This window comes from Pinus tabuliformis, chromosome 5_2 (assembly GCF_031772625.1).
Source record: "Pinus tabuliformis cultivar Carrire ecotype Pingquan chromosome 5_2, CPIR1, whole genome shotgun sequence".
NCBI lineage: Eukaryota > Viridiplantae > Streptophyta > Pinopsida > Pinales > Pinaceae > Pinus > Pinus tabuliformis.
The window spans coordinates 250,400,331-250,427,047 of record NC_142306.1 but is presented as its reverse complement, the minus strand read 5'-3'; positions in this window follow the sequence as shown (position 1 = coordinate 250,427,047).

Sequence of the window (26,717 nt, the reverse complement as noted above, 5' to 3'; positions counted from 1 at the left end):
AGGGAGACCATCTTACTCATTTATGCCCTGGTATTCCAGAGGTTCAAAGGATATGGTCCGAGTCTGAAAGTACTTCTGCTCCTAAATCTGATATGGTTTCTCATCAATCCCATCAACCATTGGTTGATAATGTGGTAGAGCCAGTGCAATCGCTAGCCGATTACACTCCTCTTTTGGGGGGTGAAGTGCCTAACAAAAGAGTCTGTTTGATCTCTAGTACAGAGTCTTCTAGTATAGGGGGCATTCCGGTTACTTCGAATGTTCCCCCTCCAAGTGCTAAGAGTGTTTCCTTTGATTGGGATAGTCTTGTTGAGCCTCGTCTTCCTTCCGCTGCACCTTTCCAAATAAAGGTCAGAGTTAATTCCACAAATGTCTATCGATGTATGGTGGATGAAGGATCCTCTACAAGTATTATATCCTCTTTGACTTGGAAAGCTTTGGGTTCCCCAAAGTTGTTGACAGCTCAGAGTCAGTTGTTAGCCTATGATAGAAGGCCTGGTGAATCTATGGGTGTTCTTCCTCAAGTGCCTATCACTTTAGGTGGGAAGACTGTCTTAATCGATATGATGGTGGTTGATAGCCCTTTAGACTTTAATATGCTACTTGGGCGTGATTATGTCTATGCTACGAATGCTGTGGTGTCTTCACTCTTTCGAGTGATGTGCTTTCCTCATAATGAGAATATTGTCACTATTGATCAGCTTGCATCTGATAATCACCACCCTAATTCGACTTTACTGCAGAATTCCCCTTGGTTTGTTCCAAGTGTTCAAGTAGACTCTACCCCGCCATGGGTCAATTATGTGGCATTAAATCCTCAATGTTCAATTGCTTCTAAGAAGGATCCTTTGACTTATTATTCTCCTTCTTGGGACTTGGTCCCGATAGTTGACCGAGAGATTCTTCCTATAGGGACATGGGACCCTTTAATTCCCTCTTTTGATCCTTGTAGTTCTCATGATTTCTCAGATCTTGTTTTGCCTTCACAGGAGGAACTCTTTGAAGCCATGAGTTATGACTACCAAAGGAGCCCTTGGCCTGAGCCCTGCAAGGGGTTTGTTCAGCAGAACTATTATGCGTAAGCCGCAAGGCTGTGTGGTTCCCTGTACCATATTGTATATATGAGGTACGCATTTTCAAGTTTTGTATCCTATAACACAAAGATTTTATATGGAGTTTATATGTGGGATGTATTAACTTCGTGTCTAGTGTTCCTATTTATGTTTACAGAACTTGGAAGATTTCTCCTTTGGATGTTTATGGTTGGTCCGTTCTGACAGGTATTGGTTCTCGAAACTGGCATATAGGTTAGGGACACCATTTTTCCGTTGCATTGTGCATACTAGCCTCCATTCGACCGATACATTTGCCATAGGGTCGACCCCATCGTGTTATGGTTCGCAAACCATTTTCACTCGCCGATTCTTTAAATCATGACACGATGGTAGAGCCATCCCTTTACATGGGCATCCTAGTTAGCACCTCACTGACATTTGTTGCCCATGCTGCTTCGTTTTGAGTAGGCCCGGGAGTCCTCTGTAGTCCCGCCATGACTTGTGCGTTGAAGACTCATTCCTCTTTGCTTCTTCGCTTCGTTCTGGCCTTATACCCTAGAGGCTCCTATGTGTGTTGAGTTGTACTTTTGCATTGCATGTTGACTATTTGCACCTTTTGGCCTAGAGCCGGCTTCACTTGGACTCGTGTTTAAGCCAACTTTTGACCATGACGTCTGCAAAATCAACCTTGCATACCTTTGAATTCTGCATCTTGACATACCTTGATCCGTGGAAGGAACATACCTCTGAGTGTCACCGACCAGTTTTCACCTCCCTGCATTGAGCATAGGAACGTTCCTTTCCCAGGAACTAGATCATCTGTCTCACTGACACTCGTTCTTTCCACTGTACCATAGCATTCTTTTATTATTTTTCCGGCTTATCAGAAAAAGACAAAAAAATTAAATATTCCAAAAAAGAGCGGGAACAGGGACGTTATTTCCATTTATTGATGGCAGCTAGAGTCAGTCGTGTCGCCCTTGAACAAAACACTCAAAACAAAGTCTCCTCCGCATGGGTGGGATTTAGTTTGACTTAGGTATGCCATAACCTTGTTATTGAGTCAGTTCTCCCCCGATTGGTTATCTCTTCCAATCATATGGAGGGTTCGTTCGTGCCTCCTGCATGGCGAACTTATACAGAGTCATCATATGCTGCCACATAGTCACATTGAGTCGTGCTTTTGTTCAAGGGAAGTTAGCCTGAGTCGGCCTTTCTGCGGTGTCTAATGACTCATTTTTCAGTCGGCCATCCCTGGTTGTCAGTATCATGTCTCTCATCACATCAGCTATATTGGTCCTTTACTCGTGCCTGTTTGAGAAGGTCCCCATTGACTTCTTGCTGGCGGGTCTTGTCCTTATCGACGACGACACATTGCTCTGAGGACAGGCCTAGAGCCGCACCCTGGCCCTATTTTCATTATTGATAGGTCACCTTGCGCTCAGCATCGATCAGTATCATGGGTCATTGACTGAGTGGTTTCCCTTGTGTTCGACGTCAGCATACATTATCACACATTGGGATTCGTGCAGTACCTTGGTTTCCATTTGACCCTATTGGTGGATACCTCGCCTCTGTGTCGGCTTTCATTATTGGTTGGTTCAGAGGGTTTCTGCCGTGCGCTAGCCACATCTTGTGTACGCCAGAAACGTACTTCGGTTGGGTTACTACATCTTTTTCGTCCGATTCCTTCCACATTATTGGCCTACGGGTTACACTCGCGCTAGATTGATGAAGGATGCCTTAATGCCTTCCTTCTAGCGGATCTTTCCCTATCGACTCCGACTCATTGCTCTGGGGCAAAGATCTAGAGTCCATTTGGTAGTACCTTGGGGTTTGCAGTCATTAGTGGCAGATTCCTCGCTATCGACAGTGGGAAAACATCATTGTCTCCTGATTGATAGATTCTTACAGGTGTTCGACTTCAGCTTATCTATTCACACTTGTTAGATTGTACTGGGTACCTTGACGCTCATTATCATTATCGGTGAGTAGTCTCGCGTTTGTTAACGGTATACGTCAATGACCGGTAATCAAACGATTTCTCACATGGTCGACTTCAGATCATTTATTCCCATGGTGTAGAAATGTACCACAGCGGTCGGTGAAGACCTCAGGTTGTATCAGCATTCATTGGTTCACTGGACAGTTGCTCCTGTTGCTGCTAGTTGATACCACTCCACCTTATATGTTGCAGTCAGTCACGGTGACATTCTATATGCTGGCACCTGAGTTTGAAGTGTAGTACCATCCTATTCCATCATGTTCAGTTAGTACCTTTTGGGATCAGTCTTTGATATCAGTGATCCGTTGCATCTTTCAGCATCATTGACAGTCTTATATGTGATATTCAGACATGTACTTACTCGTTATGATCAGATGATCCATTATGTATTTTCCAGTCATTTATACTTGTATACTTAGTGGATCTGCTTGTACTTGATATGCGGACATGCTTTACTTTTCCTGAGCATGGGTATGCCCGCCTCAGACAGTGTTTCTTTCTAATCTCCTTTCGGTGGCTTGGCAGGCTGAATTCTGGTGAAGTCCTCCTCGGTTTTTCGGCAGAGTTCCTTTCATTGTACTTACTTAATATATTTCGGCCATCATGTTCCCCTTCTGACCTCATCTATTAGGGGGCATCTGTTATACCTCCAAATCTCACTCTTATGGTTTGTGATGCTGCACTTATGGCCTAGGGCAACCCTTCCTTCCAGACCTGGTCCAAAAATTTAAAAAACAGTGTTTTATTCCCTATACGCGACATTGTCCTGAGTTAAACGCGTGTACACGCGGGTATGTCACACCCAACCCGCGTGTATGTATTAAAACACTTAAAAAAATAATAAATTCCTTATTTTCGGGCAGAGATCGCGGGTTTTACCTGCTGGATCACCTTTTAGTGCCCGTGGCCCAACTGTTCCCAACCAACTCCTAACTAAAAAACTACTTTGGAGATGGTATAAAAAGACATAAAAGGGAAGGCCAAAAAGAGGAGAGAAAGGAGAGCAAGATTATTATGCTGATATTTTTCCCTTAGACCAGGTTTGAAGTCCTTGGTGCATTCTGCACTTCCCCCATTTTGCATAGGAAACCCTTGTTTCCATGTGTATTGGTGATCATTCATCCTTGATATCATCATTGAGTAAGACTTGGAAGGAGCTCTTGTTGGAGGCTTGAGGCTGGAACGAATCCGGGAGGAAGCTTGCTTGGAGCCTGCTGAAGGTGTTCAGGTGATATCTTTCCGATATATGTACTTTATTTGCCTTTATATATAAAGAAACACGTCTTTGTTCCCGAATAATCTTTCTTTATGCTTATGAGATTCTTGTGTTGAATTCTTATGAAAGTGGTTACTTAAAGATTTTTTATAACTAACTTTATAGCATAAATATGATTTATACATAAGTATCTGTACATGTACTATTGTGTTCTTTGATTTGTTTGTCTTGCAGGTCAAAGAAAGAAGAAGGGAACTCCAAGAAGGGTTTGGACCCTAAAGGCCTTCTCGAACGTAGGACCTTAGGTACGTACCCTTAACGTTAGCATTTGCTTAAAAGTAAAAATGATGGCTGTGTGTGTGTTTCTTTGAATAAGCAATTTTCAGTCTGGTAGAGTCTTAGCCCAAAGGACCCTAGGGGTATTTTCCCTTCAACCACACCCTAGTTGCCAGATACACTTCTATCCAATCGGTTATATCTCTAGCAACTCAGATGGGATTGAAGATTCACTAGATGGAAGTCAAGAGAACCAGAGGGATTTGAGACTCATGAGAGGTGCACACATGTGTGAAAATTGAAGAAAGATCTATATAGACTCAAGCAGGCTCCCAAGGCATGGTATGGTAGAATTGACACCTACTTGTAGCAGATGGGATTTTTCAAGAGTACGCAGATCCCAGACTTTTCTATTTTATGATAGAGGTTGAGATTCTCATTCTAGTTTTGTATGTGGATGATATCTTTTTGATAGGATCATCAGGGCTCATAGAGGACTGTAAGGGGAACTTGGAAACATACATTGACATGAAGGATTTGGGCTTGATGCACTATTTCCTAGGATTGGAAGGGCGACAGAAGGATGGGGAGATGTTCCTTGGGAAAAGAAGATATGATATAGATATTTTGAAGAGGTTAAGAATGCAAGATTGCAAACCCATGTCTATGCCCATGATTACCAACTAGAATAAGATAGATTCATCAGATGACAAGGATGTTGGCCCCACCTTGTATAGACAGTTCATTGGGTCTCTCATGTATCTACTCAACACTAGGCTAGATATTTGCTTCACAGTCAATACCCTTAGTTAGTTCATGGTAGAACCGAAAAGGGTACATTGGGTAGCAAAGAGGCATATTATGAGGTATATTCACAACACAGTCGAGTATGGGCTAAAATATACTCGAGGAGATGAAGTCAGACTTTGTGGGTATATATATGCAATGGGTAGGCAGTTCAGGGGACATGAAAAGTACCTTTGGGTACTGCTTCAGTGTTGTATTAGGGATGGTGTCTTGGTGTAGGATGAAGTAGAAGTCAGTAGCACTAAGCTCTATAGAAGCACAATATATGGAAACTAGCACAACTACATGCAAAGCTATATGGCTTCAAAAGCTTCTAGTAAGCTTGTTCAAGCAAAGGATGGAGGCGACCATTGTCTATTGTGATAATCAGAGTTGCATAAAGCTCTATGAAAATCTAGTTTTTCATAACAAGTTGAGGCACATTGATATTCAGTGTCACTTCATTAGAGATTTTGTACAACGTGGAGCAGTCCAGCTACAATATGTTCCCATAAAAGAGCAAGTTGCAGATATACTCACAAAAGCTCCAGGAAGAGCTAAGTTCATATTTTTTAGAGAAAATATGGGTATGGTGAAGAACTCATTTCAGTAGTAGGGACATGCTATTTTGGATGCTTCTCAGTTGCAACAACAATATATGAGAGGGAGTTGTAGTGAGATGCAATGTTGGCAACAATTCAGCAGGGTCAGTAGTAGCACAAATGCAACAGATGTTAGAGTTGCACAGTGGTTGGTGGGAAACATGGCCAGACATCAACATCATGACAGGATAAGATGCAGAGACAAGGTGCTACTACAAGGTGTGCAATAGCATTATAACACATCCCTCGCTAAGAGGGAGTGTTAGTTTTTGTAGCATCAGATGTGTTCTAGCCATAAAATTTTGTGGAGAGGCTAGAATACATGAGATCTCCAAAACCCACGTGTTGGGTAGCGGAAGCCCCATGCAATGGTCATGGGGCGTGAAGCCCACAATTTTGGGTAAAAATAAGGTAAATACTCTACGGGATGCGCGGAGTGCGATTTGTAATAAGTCAAAGCCAAAGGGGTAGTCTACCTAAAAATAATGTAAAGAAGTGTAATTTGAGTCGTTCCGCCCATGGATCGCGGTCCATGGAAAGGTATAAATAGAGCGAGGCTCTATGGGTAGAGTAGTTTTAAGTTTGATTGTATGGTTTTGGATCTGACATGTAACAGGTTTTTGAGAAAAGCAGTCTGAAAGTGTCTGTAAGTTTGAGTCGAGGGTTTGGGTAGTGGATAGAGGCTCTGCAGCTGTGTGCACAGAGGCTTGGAAGAGTCCACAACTGTGTGTGCGGACCCCTACAGCTGAGTGCGCAGGGTGGATCTAGATGTACTGGTGATAAGTGGAAATAAAGATAAGTTCCTTCTGAGAATTCGGTGTCAAATCTGAATTATTGTGAATCTGGCATTTTGTATGATTAATAAGACTATTTGGATCTCTGCGCATATGATTGATTATTGAATACTTGTGAATCTGGGTTTAATATTAATACACAAACTGAATAAAACTGATAAATGTTTGCTTAAAGACCATTCTAAAGTAGATCTGATTTGCAATACTTCATCCAATAGATTAGATCTGTAGACTGTGCGCTAATAGACAGTAAGAGGTATTCAGGATCTGCGCGAATACAACGTAGCGCGAAGCTGTAGAATGGGGCATGAAACCTACAAAACACATCTAGACATTCCAAGGGTGCGGAAACCTGGTTCCAACACCCTCCCTTGCTACCTCGGGTGAGACCTTAGTCCGCTTCACTGGCTGTTGCTGAAAGGGTCGGTAGCTGTAGGATTTGCTTGGCTAAATAATTCTTTCAAACCTAGGTCAGGCCCATATAAGCCAACAAATGGTTCTGTTACCAGGACCAGGATCTGCCTAAGGGGTGTCTGATGTGGGAACACTAGAACCCTACAAAGAAAGAGATTGAAGAGTGGTGGGATCGGAAACTCCACAAGTCCACAGTGCAGGAAAACAAAAACCCGTGAGTATCAGAGGAAGATTGGATGGACCGTTATATACTCACAAAATCTTCTTCGTGTCATTCCCAATAGAGTTGTGCGAGTGGATCACAAGGCTAGATGATAGTGTGGGAAGGTGCAGATTGGACCAGCCTATTGTGTGGACCCTAGAACTAATGTGCAAGCTAGAAGCCACCGAGGATAAAATTGCACACATAGTAGATCATTGGCTAGATCGGGTAATAGGAGGATTTATCACTGAGTTCGCAATAGATACAACTATGAGCTATAGCGAAGCAGAAAGGCGGTTTCTACAAGGACCTCGGAGTAGGTATATCAAATCATTGAATACTTGGATTAAGATTTTGTTGTGTGAAAAATAGATTATGCGTGTTTATTGATGTCTGGAGTAATGTGGAGTGGAAGAGGTTACCACAGAATGGGAGGAGTAGAGAATAGTCCTTTAGCTTCCATTTCCAGGAAAAGCGAGGAGGAGCTCGCAAGGTTATCACCAGGAAGTGCGGTCCGGTTGATCAGGGAGAGCTTCCCACTGATACCGCCTCCATCCACCCCACCACTCGTGTCACCTACATCAAATCCTCCCACACCAGCCCCGACCCCAACTCCTCCCCCACCACCTCCACCAAAAGTTGGGATGGTGAGTGCAATCAAACTTCCAATATTTAAGAGTGTGGGGAGTGAAGAATCAGGACGATTCTGTTTTGTGATACTATCTGTATGGGACGCCCAAGGCATTACAGATGAGAACATCAAGAAAGCCACCTTAGTTAGTGCACTATAGGACTGCGCTGACATGGTACATAAAATACTCGACCGACCATCCAAATGAGGGGATAGTGGCAATCCAGGATGCGCTAAATAAATAGTCCGGCTGACTAAAATCAGAAACCTAGTCGGTTATTGGGTTCAAGGAGATTGCAATGTTGCTTGGCGAAACTTTGTGGGACCTAGACCAAAGGTTAAAGAGAACTATTTGCGAAGCCAACATGACCTTGACAAATGCGCAACATTGCACATGGTTTTTGGTGTCATTAACACCACATCTGAGGACAGATCAGTCACGACAAAATATCTCAACCCAAGCTGAGGCACTGGAGACAACAATGAGGTTACACGAGACCCCAATACTAGATCCAGGGTTGGGAGTTCAGCAAATCCACGCGTAGCTTCAATACTTGAGTTTAGAAATGAAAATATTGAAGCAAGAAAGAGTGTCCCAACCAGAGGTATGGGCGGAGGTAGGCTGTATTAAATGCAAGAGCCAAGCATACGATAAGGACCATTGCCCTATCTTCGCGAACTATCTAGCGAGGGGAGGCCCGTTGCCATTAAAAATGGAGGTACAAGCAGGACCAACTGCCGCACCTATGCTCTAGTGCACGATTTGTCAACTGGGTGGGAAACATGCAATAGATAACTGCCACCTATTGCAAAAGTATACCCAGACCCCGCAACAGTTGTATTGCAAATTTTGTCGATCGGTGGGACACGATGAGCGAACGTTTCGAAGTTATGACTTAATGATGGAAAGAAGCCCAACTTACCGAATGCAGATTGAAGTGCTAGGAGGATTTCAAGGACGTAGTTGAGGAAGAGGAATGGGGCCCGGGTGGAGCTGCGGACATCTGACCTTTTATAATTGTGGAGGGCTAGGACACTACGCTCACGACTGCACTAACCTGACCAGGACTTTGTGCCCCTACTACAAGCAGTTTTATCATGAAATGATAGACTGTCCAACCTTAATTGCCCAAATGCACGAAAAGGTAGTACTACAATCTCCACCAACCCAAAATATCTAGATGATGCGAGCAGAACCTCACGAAGAGGATACCAGTATAAATGTGGTACTATGGAGTGGTGCAACTATAGGAGGTAATCCGCAAGAAGAGTGTGTAGAAGGTGGAAAGAGGTGTGGCACACCTACAAAGGAGCATGACTCTGCACCAGAACAGGGGAAGAAGATGCCGAGGGAAGCTCAGCGGAGCTTCACGGAAGCTTCTACTCCGGGTAGGAGGGATCAAACGGAGCCGGGATTAGACCCCTCCATGATTACTACCTTTCTCGAGACCTACATGAAACTGATGCATGATAGTAAATCCATTCAAGGGTTACAAGAGCTGATCACTAGGTGCGCCGGATCGGGCGAGCCACATGTAGTCCGAAAAATAGGAAGACATGCTCTGTGCACTGGATGGAAAATGAGACTGACAGCGCAAATCGGTGAATATGAAATGGATTAGGTCATCCTCGACTTAGGCTTGAATGCAAACGTATTACCTAAACAAACAATGGAGTGCATGGGCAAGCCTGCACTGCAATGGTGCCCAATTCAGCTACAAATGGCCAACCAACAAAAGATCTTTCCAATGGGTTGACTGCAAGGAGTGATCATGGATATCGATGGTGTAAGTACATAGAGCGATTTCGAAGTCATAGAGATTTTTGATGAGAGTAACCCTTACCCTACATTGCTTGGAATTGATTGGGAAATGGACATGAAAGGGTTCATTAACTTAAAAAGGCAAAAAAATGATGTTCGAAAAGAAGTCACTGCGAGTAGTAGTTCCGTTGGACCCAGCGGAAGGAGAATGCTACACCAAACCTGTGCATGACGAGGACAATGATGATGAACTGGATTGCATCTATCAGATAACAGCGTAGGACCAATATCAGGTGCATTCCGTGGATGGTGGAAGAATCAGGTGGGAACGTGATAGCACCTGTATAGTGGATTCCGATGAGGAGACTGTACGATGGCAAAACCGGTTGCAGGAAGTTACAACACTTAACTACAATATGACGATTCAGTCATTGCGATGCGTAACCACCTAGGAAAGATAGTAGCTAGTAGAGAACACCGCAACAGATGAAGGGCAGCTCGTCTAGCTAGGCACTTTATATGCAGCACAGGAGCAGCATAATGTGTCGAAAGACATGTTACGCGCACCTTGGGGGTGCAAAAGCCGAAATGTAGGAAGTGGTTCCAGGTATGCATTGGAGGACGTATGTGGTTGCCAAGTTGGTATAGAACGGTCATTCATCAATGATGACGAGTATGGGTGCACATCAGGCGGCCATCAATCCAACTGGATCTGCGTGAAACAAAGTCTCGCACGGCGGGGTAGGGAAGTCTCTCTACGACCGAACAAACTAGCACAGATACAGTTCACTCTACCAGTGACAACATCCGCGAAAGAATTTAGCAGCTCTGGGCAGCCATTTTGCGTGGTAAGATGCAACTAGGTAAGTTAGAAGAAATAGGGGCCAGACTCTGCACACAAAGTGTGAAGCTGGATAAAACAATTGACAAGTTGTAGTTAGGAGTCACCTACATGGATTGGGTAAAGGAATGAACAAAGGAAACGGACATGGCTGGCTCTCCTACCCTGCCACAAGCAATGACCCCACTAGCATTGTTGTGCTTGCACCAGAAAGGAAAAGACCGCACACACCTCAATCCATTAGCAGAATCGAGGGAACACAAAAGGTTCTCGTAGCACGAGCTAGTCAGGAAACAGAAGACTCGTGTGAGGGGTTTGCCCACCTGACTATTCGTAGGAAGACCAGTCCCAGCACTCCACGCGGTTGGAAGAGGGCGTGAGACTATAAAACAGGCTGTTGCGAAGCTGCGTGATATGGCCACAACATACATACAAAAACCACACCTGCGACCATAGGGATTCACTGCCACGAAGGAAATATGGAAAGAGACTGTTGCAGGTACTCTTCATGATATGATGGCCCATTTAAAGCGCATTGGAGCGGGCGGCGGGCAATTAAGGCAGAAGAATAACTGCCAAAATTGCATTTATGAGCTGCTGCAAGGGTAAACAACCAATTTTAAATTTGAAATCATATATAATCATAGTAAGGGTCACACCACCATGTCTTACCATCCTATAAGAAAGCCGCCCTGGGTTAGAAATAAGCGCAAGATGAGTGACAAGCAATTCAAAGAAAGTTTGTGGTTTCAGGCATTGTCGAAGCACTATCAGGAAGTAATCCTTAAAGCACAAAACCATACCACCGATAATCCACAGCAAGCTTCGCCGCAAGCAGCGAAGCTCCCTAAATCACCCCGGATGCCGAGGACCAACAAGGACCCTCAGGTTCCAGAATCAGTAAGAAGGTCACCGCAACACCTGCACTTTGGCAAGTTCACAATGGATGAAAAGGGTAAAACTGGTAGAATTGACAGCGATGAGGAAGCAAAAGAGTTTCCCACATATGTCGAAGAAGTAAACCCTGAGGAGGATCCCATACAACCAGTGTGATGACCCAAGTATGTGCCTCCAAGCAAGGGGAAGGCGAAGGTACCTGCAAACCTAGATGAATTTGACACTGTAATCATTACCTCATCTCTACCAAAAGCAATCCCAGTGGAAAACTCAGTGGTTGGTCGTGTTTGGATAATGAAATTTGAAGATTGGGACCTTGCAGATATAGTAAAATTTCCCCACCTGGCGATGGACGCACTGATGGAGCAGAGTGTAGAAGGGACAGAGATAAGGCTATAGCCAAAGGAGTGGCTGCAGAAGGTGGACAAAGCCGGGTTGCTCTGTCTCTTGACTATTCCTCACTTCGTCCGACCTCCTATCACCATGTTGGTCATAAAGCAGTTGCTCTATTTAGTTCATGAGGAAATATTATGGGTCAGCAAACCCATCTGTATCACAGCTGAACTGGTTCATCGGGTTTCGCACCTTCCATGCGATGGAGGAGACCCTCAGGAAATTACTGATAGAAGTAACGATGTCGCAATGATAGAGCGATTGAAAAATAAGTATCAGCTCACAAAGGGGCATCAAGGGTACATCATTGATAGTATCTCAGATAACGTAGTCTGCATCGTCACTCAGTTGCTTGTAGGGAAAGTAATGAGGAAATGTTGTGGCACTGAGGTTCCTGTAGTAGTTATTGCACTCGTTGAGGAATGTGCAGCTAGCATATGGTTCAATTGGTCACAGTTCCTTTATGAAGAGTTTTTGATCAACTGTCGTGAAGTGCAGGAGGAGGGCAAGACTTTCCATTATGCGTAGCTGCTCCTGTCCATCATGTTGGTTGCCACTGACTTACCCAAAGAAAGCCAGTTTCATGTCTTGGACTCGAAATGGCCAGAAGCCACTCGATATGCTTCCCTCTGGGCGACAAGGGATGTGGGACGAATTAGCAACATCAAAATCTTTTGGATACTGATGGACGCAAATGTACATCAGTGGATTAATGAGTTGCCCTGCCTGTCTGACGGGATCTATGAAAGCATGAAGCATATTGCTGAATTTAAAGTAGACATGCATCGTATCTACATCAAGGCGCATAAGGACCCCGCCCAAGCATGGACCTCACTCCGATTTATTTCCATTGACAATGTTGTCGACAGGATTTTGGATGCCTAGCCATTGGCATGGCGTGGACCAGAGGCAGTAGAGCGCAACGAGGTTACTATCCAACAGAAAAAGGAGGAAGCTAAGCATGTCTCTCAGCAAAAGTGCAATGAACAATTCGCCATGGAAGTTCAGGTAGCTCGGGAGGTGGCGATGTTAGCAGCATGAAAGACACCACTAGGAGGGGTTGCGTCGACAATGGATAAGAGCAGTCAAAAGGCACCTACTAAGACAATTATGGACGAACCACCAACAATGGGCACGGATTCACCTTTGAAGCGGCTAGTGCCATTGGAGCGGCCGAAGCCACGAAAGAAGGCAAAGGCATCTAAAACAAACAGATGTGTGACCACTTTAACTGAAGGGCACCTAACTGACAGAGAAAACACCGTTTAGGATGCTGCTCGAGGGACATATTTTTGTATGGTTGTAGTCGTAAAAATACCCAGTCGCCTATGTCCAAACTTCTTTCATTTCAATGTTGATCTGCCTGTTGTTCCATTCAATTTTTCACAAAAGTGAGGTTATCCTTTTTCTTCTTGATATGTCCTTCTATCTTGAGAGTTTGAGTGGTAATTCCTGCCAGTGCATTAAAATATATGGTTGGTTTCATTTCTTCTTTCTCTGGGGTTGGTTCCTGGTGTATATCCTCTTCTTTTGACATTTATTTATCCTTTTTCTCCTCCTCTTCACAATCAATGTAAAATAATTTCTTCTAAACATACTTATGAACTTTAGTGTATTTTCTATCACAACCGTAACAAAGGTCATTTCTCCTTTTTGTTCCAATTTTTGTGGTGTCAACCTTGTAAGTTGTGGAAGGCTAGGAGAAACAACACTTCCATCTTTATAATTGTGAGCGGTAGGATTTCTTGTTGCCATGATTTTGCTTTCAATTTTTATTTCCAACCTGAATGCCTTCTCCAATGAATCAGGTTACCAAAGATGAACCTCATGTTGAATGTTATCCTTTAAAGTCCCTATGAATACATCAACTCTTTTCTTCTTTGGAATATCATTTACCCTTACATTCAATTTTGAGAAGTCCTCAATGTGCTCTGCCATTGGACCCTTTTGTTTGAGATTTATCAATTGGCTAAAGAAGGTGTTTCTCTTTGTATCCTCATAATGTGATATCATTTTGTCCGTGAAAATTGACCAGGTGACAAGTGGTTTATGAGAAAAAAATCCCTTTATACCATAAAAATTGATTCGGTTCTAAATATAAAGATGCAATCCATACCTTTTGTAATAGTTTCACATCATGTAGATCAAAAAAATTCTCCATGTGTAGTATCCATGTTATGGGATCATTTCCATCAAAATTCCTCATATCGATCTTTGGAATATGGTGGGTCTTCAATCCAATGTTATATTCTATGAAATCATGATTAACATTTATTTTTTTTCTCATCATGAGTTTTCTCTGCTACATTTTCGTCACTAGGAGGCTTTTCTTGTAGTAGCTTTGTCCCACCTTCCTTCAAACCTTCCATGTCTTTCTTCAAATATTCCATATCTTTCTTCAAATATGCTTCCCTAGCATCGATATTAGCTTCCATGGCACATATACAACTATTTATATCTTAGTTTCTATCGCATTCTTCAAAACATCCATCCAATTTTGCTTACTAGGTGTCTCTATTTTCTTGATTCGAGTCATTCTTTTTCTTTCTTTTAGCAACTCGATCTTGAATCTATTGTATCTTTGAATTTTTGGATCTCCATGATCTAAAATTGTGACCTGAAGTATCCCTCTGTGTCCTCTTTCCAATGCCACCAGTCTGATCGAAATTGGATTCTCCAAGAAAGATTTATGCCCAATCTCCCAAGATGACCTAATTATATCTATCTATCTATATTTTATTTTTTTTCTTTTTTTTTGTTTTCAGTAGAGAGAACTTGTACGAAGTTCCACGTGTCACTGTTTCAACCTTCAGACCTGAAAAAATGCAAAGAAAATTACAATTCGTCCTATTTTTGTAACGTCTTACGAAATTTCAATGTGATGCTCAAAGAGAACGTTATGACGATTTTCCCAAGGTCACCTATTTGGGATGTAATTCGGGAGCTTGCAGAAACCCCAAATGTCTTCGACTGTATCTCCAAAAATATAGCAAAACAATATCTGAAATTCGTACCCGAGGATCAGAACGATTTCGGCCCAAATGGGTTTTGTTTTTAGCTTCTGAAACGTCGAAGAGAAAAAGTTATAGCTAACATTCCACGATGATTGGTTTGGAGCAGTGAAACCCTAGAATCCAAAGCTCTGATATGAAATGTTATTAAACCAGCTCACAAAAAGATAGAAAAGATAGATCAACAACTTAAAAATCAGCCTCTTCAAGGGGGAAACCTCCTTTACATTACACAAATGAACAATTCTTGGATGATACAAATGAAAATACCTCCTTTCTATATATAGGAGTCTAAGTGGTCCCAATATAATCAGAGCCTACATAACAATAATATTATAGGGGCACAACAATAACAATAGTGGGCTTCTATGGGGCACAATAATAACAACATGGGGACTATATGGGCACAACAATACCATAAGGGGGTTGCACTAATAACAATAAGGGGCTACCCTAGTAGTATAGGGACCTAACATCGTCTACCTGTCCCTCCCCTTCTGTCCATATAGATGATGGGAAACTGCATATTCAAGTGAGTAGGGATACAGAGTAGGAACCGACACAACAAGCTTCAAGTCCATATGGTTGTATCATCGTTGAGGATCAGTTGGAAGAGGAAATAAATCATGTGCAAACCAGAAACGCGTCAGATGGTTTTGCAACCTCTAGAGGCAAGAAACTTGATTAAACTGTCTTTCTTAATGGTTACTATGCTCAGCTCTCAGGAAAATCCTCAGAGGAATTTTTTATTTTTTATTTATTTTTTATTTTTATTTTTATTTTGGTCACGAGTTATGTTTGTTACTTTCTCTAGCTCTATCTAGAGATTGAGTTCTCTTTGAATCATGTTTTCACTCAGGGACCTTTTCGTTTCTCCATGATGGGAAGTTGGTCCTGTTAGTTCCAGTCTTCATAGCCTGTCACCAGGGATCAACATGAGCTCTTACTATGTTTGGTTTTGTTAGATGTTTTGCACATGATGTTCAGCACAAAACATGTCACAAGTGTGTCCATCAGAAGAAGCTTAGAAAAATATTTCCAACGGTATATCACACTCCCGTAACTGGCTCCCGGATTAGAAGATGTGATCGAAATGAATGAGTGATTCTTGGTTATGCATGTTTTGAGGTCAGTTGCTGCACACAATGACAAGTTTAGTACAAAATCAGTTTCTGAAAGAATGGTAAGGAATTTTTCAAAACTGAAAGAGGTTTTTGTTCATCACATACCAAGTAACAAAAACCTCCTTCAGTTTATTCACAGGTGCTACTATGTGGGAGATATACAGTGATATTTGGAGCCTACATTAAAACAAAGAAAATTTTTCATATTTTTTACTGTTTTAGTCATTTTAGTGCGGGGTCATTTTACAAAAGATGGAAAGTAATTTTGTAAAACCCAAGGGGATTTTATTTAAACATGAGCCATATAACAAAAACCTCTTTCATTTTATTCACAGGTGTCACGAATTGGGATATGTGACTAGATCTTTATAGCTCATTTTCACAAATTTAAATTTTTAATGATTTTCTGTTTTAGATTGTGAGCAACTGGAAACTAATTTTCCAAATTTGAGAGAGGTTTTTCTCCAACATGACCATATCTACAAAAAAATATTTCATTTTTGTAACAGGTGCTATGGATTAGGAGATACGAGTTCATCTTCAACACCTATTTTCAGAAATTCGGCCCAAGTTTAATGTAACTGATTCTATTTTGAAGAAAATGGTTGAGCTCAATCCCTTAGTACAAAGATGAGAAAATGTATATATTTTATGAATTTCATAGTGTAGGGGTTGGATTTTGGTAGAATGTTGGACTCTTGAGAAAGCCTTGAGCTTCATTGTACACTGATATCAGCATTTTGGCTAAGGAATTGAGACCAGGGTTTGCAGCACTCTTTGGGATCCATGTGGCAATTTGTCTTGGTACAGTGCTTTCTTTTTTAATTGTGAATTTACTTATGTGTTATGTATGCAATTCTCTATCTTTTTTCTTCTTAACTAAACAAACAAGAGTGTAAGTATAATCCATTGAAATTGCAGTGCTCTACTTGAGTTTTGCTTTAGTTTCTTGATGTTTTCAGCTGTTTGGAGAGGATCCATGACTTTCCTTGCCCTCTTCATCTCCTCACCTATCTAATCCTTCCATCTCACTCAAATTGAAGTGCCAAAAATAATTGCCTACCTTGCCCCATTGAGATCTCTACAAGACTGAGCCTCAATCCCCGCACCCAAAATCTACCTTGCCATCTGAGCCAAAAAAAAACATCATTTCATTCAATCAAACTTTTTCACACATATACCTAGCCTAAGATCAATATTTCTATCAGTCATCTCAAGCCCTCATCAATTATAATTTGTTGAGATTGCCCCGGAGAGAGCCCTCTCCCAACCTGGTAGGGCTAGCTACTAGGTTAAGCGTGGTTTGATGTTGGCCCTGGATCCTACCTTCCTTTGCCTAAGGTAAATCTAGGCACTAACAGGTCCCAGACTTGTTCTCATCGACATTACTATGGCTCTGTAAATTTTTTATATCATTTTTTTCTAATATGAAGTTCACGACTTGCTTAAAAAAGAATCAATTAATTGATATTAAATTAGAAAAAGAAAATTATCTTTCAAGATGTCTTTTCAAAAGGAATTATTACTTCTTATGCTACACCTAAAAATAAATTATGATAAAATAGTTGATATTTAAATTTAATTTAAAACAATTTATATATATTGATTATATAAAATATGTAATTAAAAACAATTTTTTTAACTATGAAATTCAAAAAAAACATTCAAAAAAAAAAAGGAAAAATAAGATTACAATGAATCAACCTCAAAACTGGTGAAGGTTAAACTATTGATATTGAATATTAACAATGAAAAATTAAACCAATGGAAAATTTAAACATGATTGATGCTACCCTTCTTGTATTTGACGTTCAAATAAAATCATTACAGTATGTGGACCATTTTTTATGGCAATCATTCTATAACTTCCACTGTTTCTACATAAATTGAAGAGGCCTATGATTAGTGTGGATGATTGTCTCCTTCCCTAGAATATATTGTTTCCATTGCCAGCAGGTTTGCATGATAAAATACATCTCCTTATCATAGTTTTGGTATCTATAAACAATATCAGAGAGTGCCTCACTATGATAAGCCACTGAATGCCCTTTTTGAATGAGTACTACACCAATAGGATAGTCAAAGGCATTTATCTTGATCTCAAATGGTTTGTGCATGTCTAATAGGATGATGAATGTAGCGAAGCAAAGGCAATGTTTTAGCTCATCAAATGCCTTTTGTTATGATTCAAACCATAAAAACTTTACTTTTGCCCCACCCTTGCTTAATTGACTTAAGGGCCAAGCAATATAAAAAACCCTAACATGGACCTTCAGTAGAAGTTAGTAAGGCCCAAGAAGTTGCGAAGCACTATTAGAGTTATCGAGTGACCCAATCTTGAATGACTTGGATCTTCTCTAGATCCACATGCACTCCTTGCTCATCAATAATGTAGCCAAGGTATTGGACCTTGTCTATGCCAAAAGTGTGTTTTTCCAAGTTAGCACATAGATTTTGTTGTCACAGAGTGTGGAGGACCTACTAAATATGGTACAAATGTTCTTTCCAACTCTTATTGAAGATGAGGATATCATCTAGATATACAACCACGAAATATTTGGTGAAAGGTCGCAATATATCATCCGTCATCCTCATGAAAGTTGGTGGGGAATTTTTCATACCAAAAGGCATGACTAACCATTCAAAATGACCCTCCATGGACTTGAAAGCAAACTTCCACCCATCAGTTGGCCTTGTGGAGACTTGGTGATATTTGAACTTCAAATCAATATTATTGAAATACTTGGCCCCATTGAGTTGTTCAAGAAGGTCGTCAATCTAGGGAATCGAGTATTGATTCCTAACTATGGTTCTTTTCAAGGATCGATAATCAATGCAAAGTCACCAGGTCCCGTCTTTCTTCTACACAAGTATAATTAGGCTTCCAAAACATGAGGAACTTAGTCGAATGTGACCTTTTTGGAATAGCTCTTGAATCTGTTGTTTGATTTCCTCATGATTGGGTAGGGGTGTATTGAGGGTCAAGTCAATTGAATGCTTTAACTGACAATGAAGAGGTACCCCTGTGGGGGAGGATAAGGTGTTTCTCTACTCTTCTATGATCTTATTCATTTGATGATGCTACTTGGAGGATCCCTATAAGGAGGCCATGGATGTGGCCACAATCTTTCCATTACTTTTAAATTGAATCAAGAGGAAGAAAATTTACCAGTCTAAGATATGATCTTACTACATTTCTTAGTAGATATCAATGAAATGACAATAAGTGGGGCTACCTCTGGCATTCTATATAGTTGTTTACCCAAAGTAATAATAACACTACAAGGTCTAGATTCATACAAAACATGCCACTTCCACAAATATGGTTGGCCTAATAGATCACAAACTTCAAGGGGAGAAACATCACTCAATACTTCATCCATGAAAGGCTCGATGTTGTAGGGAATTCGACATTGTTGTCTGATGCAAAGAGTTTTCCCTTGGTGGAGCCACCTAATGGTGTATGGTTGTGGGTGTGGCATTTTCTCCAAGCCTTAATAATTAACAACCACTACTAACATGAGGGTCTTTTGACTCCTACCATCGACAATGAAATGTAGTGGATCACCCTTCACCCACATTTGTGAGTCGAAGAGGCATTCACTTTCCTCTGGATCTTCAGGTTCACTTTGTTGGACGCTGGTGGTGGAAATGGTGGCACTAGGTTCTACATCAATGATTTTCTTTCCCCTGTCTTGGTATTTTTTAGAGCTAGAAGCTTTTTCTAATTCTAAATCTTGTAGCTCGGTTACCAGTGACTTCTTTGCACATAATTCATTGGTGTTATGTATGGGGATCTTGTGGAACTTGCACATCTTCCGGTGTCTCTCTTCATCTTCCTAGTGCAATTATTTATTTTTGGATTTAATGGGTTGTCTTGGAGTGGTCCACATTGGCTCTGTCCTTTTTTAGTAGTTTGGGGTTGCCCTTTCCCTGCTTCTATTTTGAAGGCCTTGTAGATCCAAATTCTTGATTCTTTTGTTTATATTTTTTCTCAATTTTGATAGCATATCACTGTGTTGTGCCAAGAAAGGAGATGTCCAGGAACTCCATTTCTATCTAGATGTACCTGTGCAAAAAACCATGGTACTTGGGCACTAGATGTTGCTCATAATATTGGATACCCAACGTGGTGCGCAAGATATCAAATATATTTGTGAACTCTGGCATTGCTTCATCTCTTTCCTACCACTGTGTGGTCCATCTCATGTACTAGTCTTTATAGCTTCCAATACAAAATTATTATTTATTAACATCATCTATAAAAGAGTTCCAAGTGGGTGTGACTACAAATAGTGGGGATTCCTCACTGTCCCTTTGTTCACGGTAATTTTCCTCTAATCCTTAACATGGGGAGTGCCCTTAAAAAGTGCAAAGGTAATATTTTCCTCATCGAAAAAATTGTAGACCAAGAAGTACCCCTCTAGCAGATTTAACCATTTGTCTAGAGAATATGCATCTATCTAACCTTCAAATATAGGAATATCAAAAATCAACTTGTACCTTAAAGGGGGCGGTGTGTCCAAAGTGGCCACTTGATGAAGATGTGTTTCCTATTAGCATCTGTTGAAGAATACGGTAAAAAATATCCATCATATTTTTCCTTTGTCACTCGAGGGATTTTTCAAGAAATAGTTTGATACGATATCATGTTCCCTCGTCTTTCTTTTCTTCCTCCATGGGAGGTCATCGAGGCTGGTGAGAATAGTCTTGAAAAGGCTCTAGTAGTTTGAGTCCCAACTCCTTATAAACTAACCTTTTTGGGGACATGCACAAAAGAACATAGGGGAGACTGCTCTGATACCACTAATCTAAGTTTATAAAGGGAAAGAAATGAAATACAAATTACTAACCAAAATCACAGAGATACGATGAAACAAGATTTTAATTAAATAATGGAAAATTTTGAAAACTATATATAAGTAGAACGAAAGTAAACTAGCTTGAAAAGTGGTAGCTTATCTCTGAGAAGAGATGTGATGGCTACGTGCCTTCCTAAAGTCATTTACAATGAGGCTTAGAGGCCTTTTTATCATGAAGCAATGGGAAACCCCAACTTTGGAATACAATCTTTGTTTTTCATGCATGATAGCCTGTTGGAAAGTTTTTTCCAAGGAGAATGACTTTTGGCTACTAATGGAGGTCCTCCCACCTTAAGAAACAATGATATCCATTACATTGAGTGCCTCCATTAGATGGGAGACTTGTGTTGAACTTGGTCCTCAGTGATCCACTTTCCTTGTTGTAGAAGTTCACCTTCTCTTACAACTCGATAAAGTTGGATCCTATATTGGCGAGTTCTCTTAAGCTATTTGTCCATGATCTAACCAATTGTGTCCTATTCAGTGCAGTATGGGTTGAGCTCTGTTGGTGTTAGCTGCTCTGTGATTTTTTATGTGTCCAACAATGGTGGATAATATGATTGAAGGTAGTCTACATTGAGCACTGGATGTAGGCAAGGAAGGGGGGTACTTATTTCAAGATCCTTGTCCCCCAAAGCCTTGGTGATGATGTAAGGTCCATAATAGAGTGGTTTCAACTCGCAATGGGCCCCTACAAGGCATTTATTTTACAAATGTAACCAAACCTTATCTCCCACCTAAAACTTATGAGGCACTTGGTGTTGATCATGGTGTTGTTTGTACTTAACATTGGATTTTTCCAAGATATCATGGACTTCCTAGTGGATGTGTTGAATTCATTCAATAAACTTGGTGCGTTGCCAGCTTTAGATTGAACATGTGCATATTTGGCCTATGTAGTTGCAAATGGAAATGTGACATCAATGGGGCCCAGTGGTTGAAATCCCATGGCCACCTAAAAGGGGTTGTGGCCATATGAGCTATGGAGATCTCTATTGTATCTATTTCGATAAGGGAGACTCTCATACTATGTGCATGGATGCTTGGATTTATATAGGCACAAAATTTGCATGATCATCATGTTGATGACCTCTGTATGGCCATCCATATGGGGGTGGAAGGTAGTTGATTTGGTGTTCTAGGTGTCCAAAAATGACCAGAGGCTCGACCAAAATGCACTTAGTAACCTACTATCCCAATCGGATATGATGGTCTACAGGATCATAAAATGTGACCATACTCGTTTAAAGAAAATATTGCTAGCGGCTTCTATTGTGATACTCTTCTTCCAAGCAGTCAGAATGGCCAATTTGGAAAAGCTATCAACAACCAAAAACACGCAGTCATTACCATACTTGGTAGTAGAAATGCTAGTCATATATTCCATTAATATGGATTCCCAAGGCAAGCTAGGAGTAGGCGGAGAGGTGTATAAGCCTTACTTGTTAATGGTTGGTTTGGTAATGGCACATGTAGTGTGGTACCTGATATACTTGCCAATTTATTTTCGAAGTTTTGGCCAATGAAAATACTTTTGCATTATTGCCACTATTTTCTCCACACCAAAATGCCTTGCTACTCAATTGTAATGTGCCTCCCAGACCAACTTGGCACACTCACTTGAAGGAACATAAAGGCATCCTAGGTAGCATAACAATGCACCCTAGAGGTGGAAATATATAACTTTATTTCCTTTCATCAACATTCAGTATTTTGTAGAAAATTTTGAGTCACTATTGTAGAATTGTGGCCAACCAGAGGTATTGTGCCCACAAGAATTGAGAGATGTGGTTATTTCCACAACTGGGGGTCAACTGAGACAGTCTGCGACATGATTGGTGTTTCTCTTTTTGTATTTGATCTTCAAATGAAATTTTTGCAAGCGTGTGGACCATTTCTGATGGTGATCATTCAATAACTTCCTTTTTGTCTGCATAAATTTAAGAGGCTTTTGATTGGCGTGGATGATCATCTCCTTCCCTATAATATACTGTTTCAATTGTTGATAGGTTTGCATATAGGAATACATCTCCTTATCGTATAATATTAAAGAGTGTTTCACTATGATAAGGTACTATATGCCCTTACTGGGTGAGTACTACACCAATAACATAGTCAAAGGCTTGGGTCTCATATAAAATGGTTGTTGTAGGTTTGGTAGGGTGAGGATTGGTGTAGAGAAAACATGGTGTTTTAGCTCATCGAAAAATTTTATTGTGTTTTGGGCCAAGAAAATTTTTCTTTTTCTCCACCTTGGTTACTTGGCTTAAGGGCCAAGCGATATAAGAGAATCCTGGCATGAACCTTTGGTAGAAGTTAGCAAGGTCCACCAAAATACAAAGCTCTATCAAAGTTATTGGGACCAACAAATCCTAAATGACTTGGATCTTCATTGGATCCACATGCACTGCTTGATTATCAATAACGTATTCTAGGTATTTGACCTTGTCCGTTCCAAAGGAGAATTATTCCAAGTTAGCACATAACTTGTGTGGTCGTAGAGTGTGGAGGATCTACTAAGTATGCTACATGTGTTATTCCAAACTCTTATTGAAGATGAGGATATCATCTAGATATAAAATCATGAAAAAGTTGGTGAAAGGCCCCAAGATAACATCCATCAACCTCATGAAAGTTGTTGGGGCATTTTTCAGACCAAAAAGCATGACCAACCATTCAAAAATAACCTCCATATACTTGAAAGTAGTCTTCCACACATCAATTGGTTATATGGGGACTTGGTAGTATCCAAACTTCCGATCAATATTATTTAAATACTTGTCCCCCTTGAGTTGGTCAATAATTTTTTCAATCTACGGAATCAGGTACTAGTTCCTAACTATGATTTTATTCAAGGCCTACTAATCAATGCAGATTCAACAGGTCCCATATTTCTTCTACACAATTATAATTAGGCTTCCACAAGGTGATAAACTTAGTCAGATGTGCCAATTTTGGAGTATCTCTTGAATTTTTCACTTGATTTCATCATTCTCCAGAAGAGAATAATAATATAATGGCCCATTATGTAGGGGTTCACCAAGGGTCAGGCCAATTGAATACTTGACCTGATAGTTAAGAGGTATCCCTATGGGGTAGGAGATGGTGTCTCTATACTCTTCCATGATATTATTCATTTTTCTTTGTTTCTTGGAGGAGACTTCTATTGATGCCATGGATGTGGCCATAATATTCCCATTGCTTTGAGAGAGAATCAAGAGGACAAAAAAAAATTCAGTCTAAGAGATGATCTTATTGCATTGATTAGTAGAGATTAAAGAAATGGAAGTAGGTGGGGCTACCTCTAGCATTTTGTATAGTTGTCTTCCCAAAGTAATAACCAGTACGAGGTCTACACTCATACACATAATTCCGCTTCCATAATATGGTTGGCCTAATATAATATCAAAAACTTCAAGGGGAGCAACATTACACGATACCTCATCTATGAAAGTATTGATGTTGTAGGGAAAGTGACATCGTTGGCTGATGCAAATATATTTCCCTTAGTGGATCCACCTGATGGTGTATGGTTATGGGTGTGACATTGTCGACAATCCCACCACTTGACAACCTATTCTAAGATGATGTTCTTTTTACTCCCACTATCAATAATGAAAAGTAGTGGAGAACCCTAAACCCATATTTGTGAGTGGAAGAGGCATTTTCCTTCCTTTGGATCTTTGGACTCACTTTTCTAGACCTTGGAAGTGGAAATGCTAGCACTTGGTTTCACATCAATGATTTGTTTTCCCTTGTCTAAGTTTGGTTTAAAGTCAGAACCTGCATCTGATTATGATTATTTTAACTTGACTACTAGTGACTAATTTGTATCCCATTCATTGGTGTTATGAGTGGGTCTCTTGTGAAACTCGTACCACTTTCCCATGTCTTTCTTCATCATCCCAATGCCATTCTTTGTTTTCAGCTTTGACGGGTTATCCTAGGGTGGTCCACCCTATATTTTCCCTTTTTTCTATGGTTTGGGGTTGCCCATGCCATGTTTTTGCTATGAAGAGTTTGAAAATAAAAAAGTCTTGCTTCTTCTATTTAAATTTATTCTTCTCAATTTTGACTTCATATTGGTATGTTTCACCGAGTGAGGAGATGTATAAGAACTCCATATCTATATAGATGTACCTATGTAGACAACCATAGTACTTGAGCACCAGATGTCGCTTAGATTCTTTGATACGTAGCTTGGTGCATAAGATATGAAAGATTTTTGTGAACTATGGCACTATTTAGTCCCTTTCCTACTGTAGTATGGTCCTTCTCATGTACTGGTCTTCATAGCTTCCAATAGGGTAATATTATTGCTTAATAACGTAGCTAAAAGAGTCCCAAGTGGGTGCAACTAAAAATAGTGAGGATTCATCCTTGATCCTTTGCTCATAGTAAGTATGCCACCAATCCTTGACGTGGGGAGCAACCTTAAGGAGTGCAAAGGTAATCTTTTCCCTGTTAGAAAAACTATGGACTAAGAAGTACCCCTCCAGAAGATTTAACAATTTGTCTAAAGCATCTGTGTCTATTTGACATTCAAATATAGGCATATCAAAATTAACTTGTACCTTAAATGGGGTGGCACTTCCAAAGTGGCCACTTGATGAAGATGTGTTGCCTATTAGCATCCATCGAAGCATCTGTTAAAAAATATCTATCATCTCATTCCTTTTTCACTCGAGGGATTCTTTGAGAAATAGCTTGATAAGATCTCCTTCTCCCTCGTGTTTCTTTTCTTAAACCATGGGAGGCAATTGAGGTTGGCGAGGATAGTCTTGCAAAGGCTCAAGTAGTTTGAGTCCGAACTCCTTATACCCCAACCTCATAGGGGTCACACACATAAAAATAGACAAAGATAATACTTCTTTAATACCACTAATCCGATTTTATAAAGGGAATGAAATGAAATAAATATTTCTAACCAAAAACATAGAGATACATTGAAACTTAACTTCAATTAAATAATGAAAAATGTTGAAAACTATATAGAAGTAGAACGAAAGCAAACTAGATCAAATGGTGGTAGCTTATATTTAAGAAGAAATGTGATGGATAGCATCTTCTTGAAATCTATTACAATGAGGCTCAGAGGCATTTTTATCATGAAGAAACAATTACAAATCCTAAACATCCAAAACTCTTACCCTAGGAGATGAAGCACCAAAGGCTTAAGGGCCCCATTGGGGTAAGTTGGAACATAAACTTCCTGAGGTCGTAACTTTGGAATACGATCTTTGTTTGGTGATGAGCGCCAGAAATGGGTAATTATATGGGCTCATTCAGCCTCCTAATTCGACTTAATCCACCATTCTCATTATTTTATTGCATGTTTTTTATTATATTTATGCTAATAGAGTGAATTGGGTTAGTCATTATGCCAAAAAGTCTAATATGTGTTTTATACAGATTTTTGGTCAATTTTGAGACAAAATCAAAGGTTTAATGAGCAGTTGGCAGCCAAATTCACGAAAGAACAAGGGAGAGGATTTGTAGGAAGGTGTCCCCTTCATTTATGAGCCCTTACCTTGAATTCTCCACCAGCAGCTCAGAGTTCAAGGGCCACCACAACAATGATCACAAGGGCAGCCGAGCAGGGCTAGTGAAGCTGCTATTAACTGCAAGTTTTGGCAGCCGAGTTCCTAAAGTTTAGGAGAACTATTGGGGTCCTCAATTTGTATAAATAAGAAGGCTTAGGGCCTCAGTCAGATTTTAGTCAGAATGTAGTTAGTTTTTAGTTAGATTTTAGTCATTTTTTTAGTCTATTTTCGCACTCTAGGGCAACCCTGTATCAGCACATTTTTGAGCTTTTTCTTGTACATAGTTTTTGGGATGTAACTATT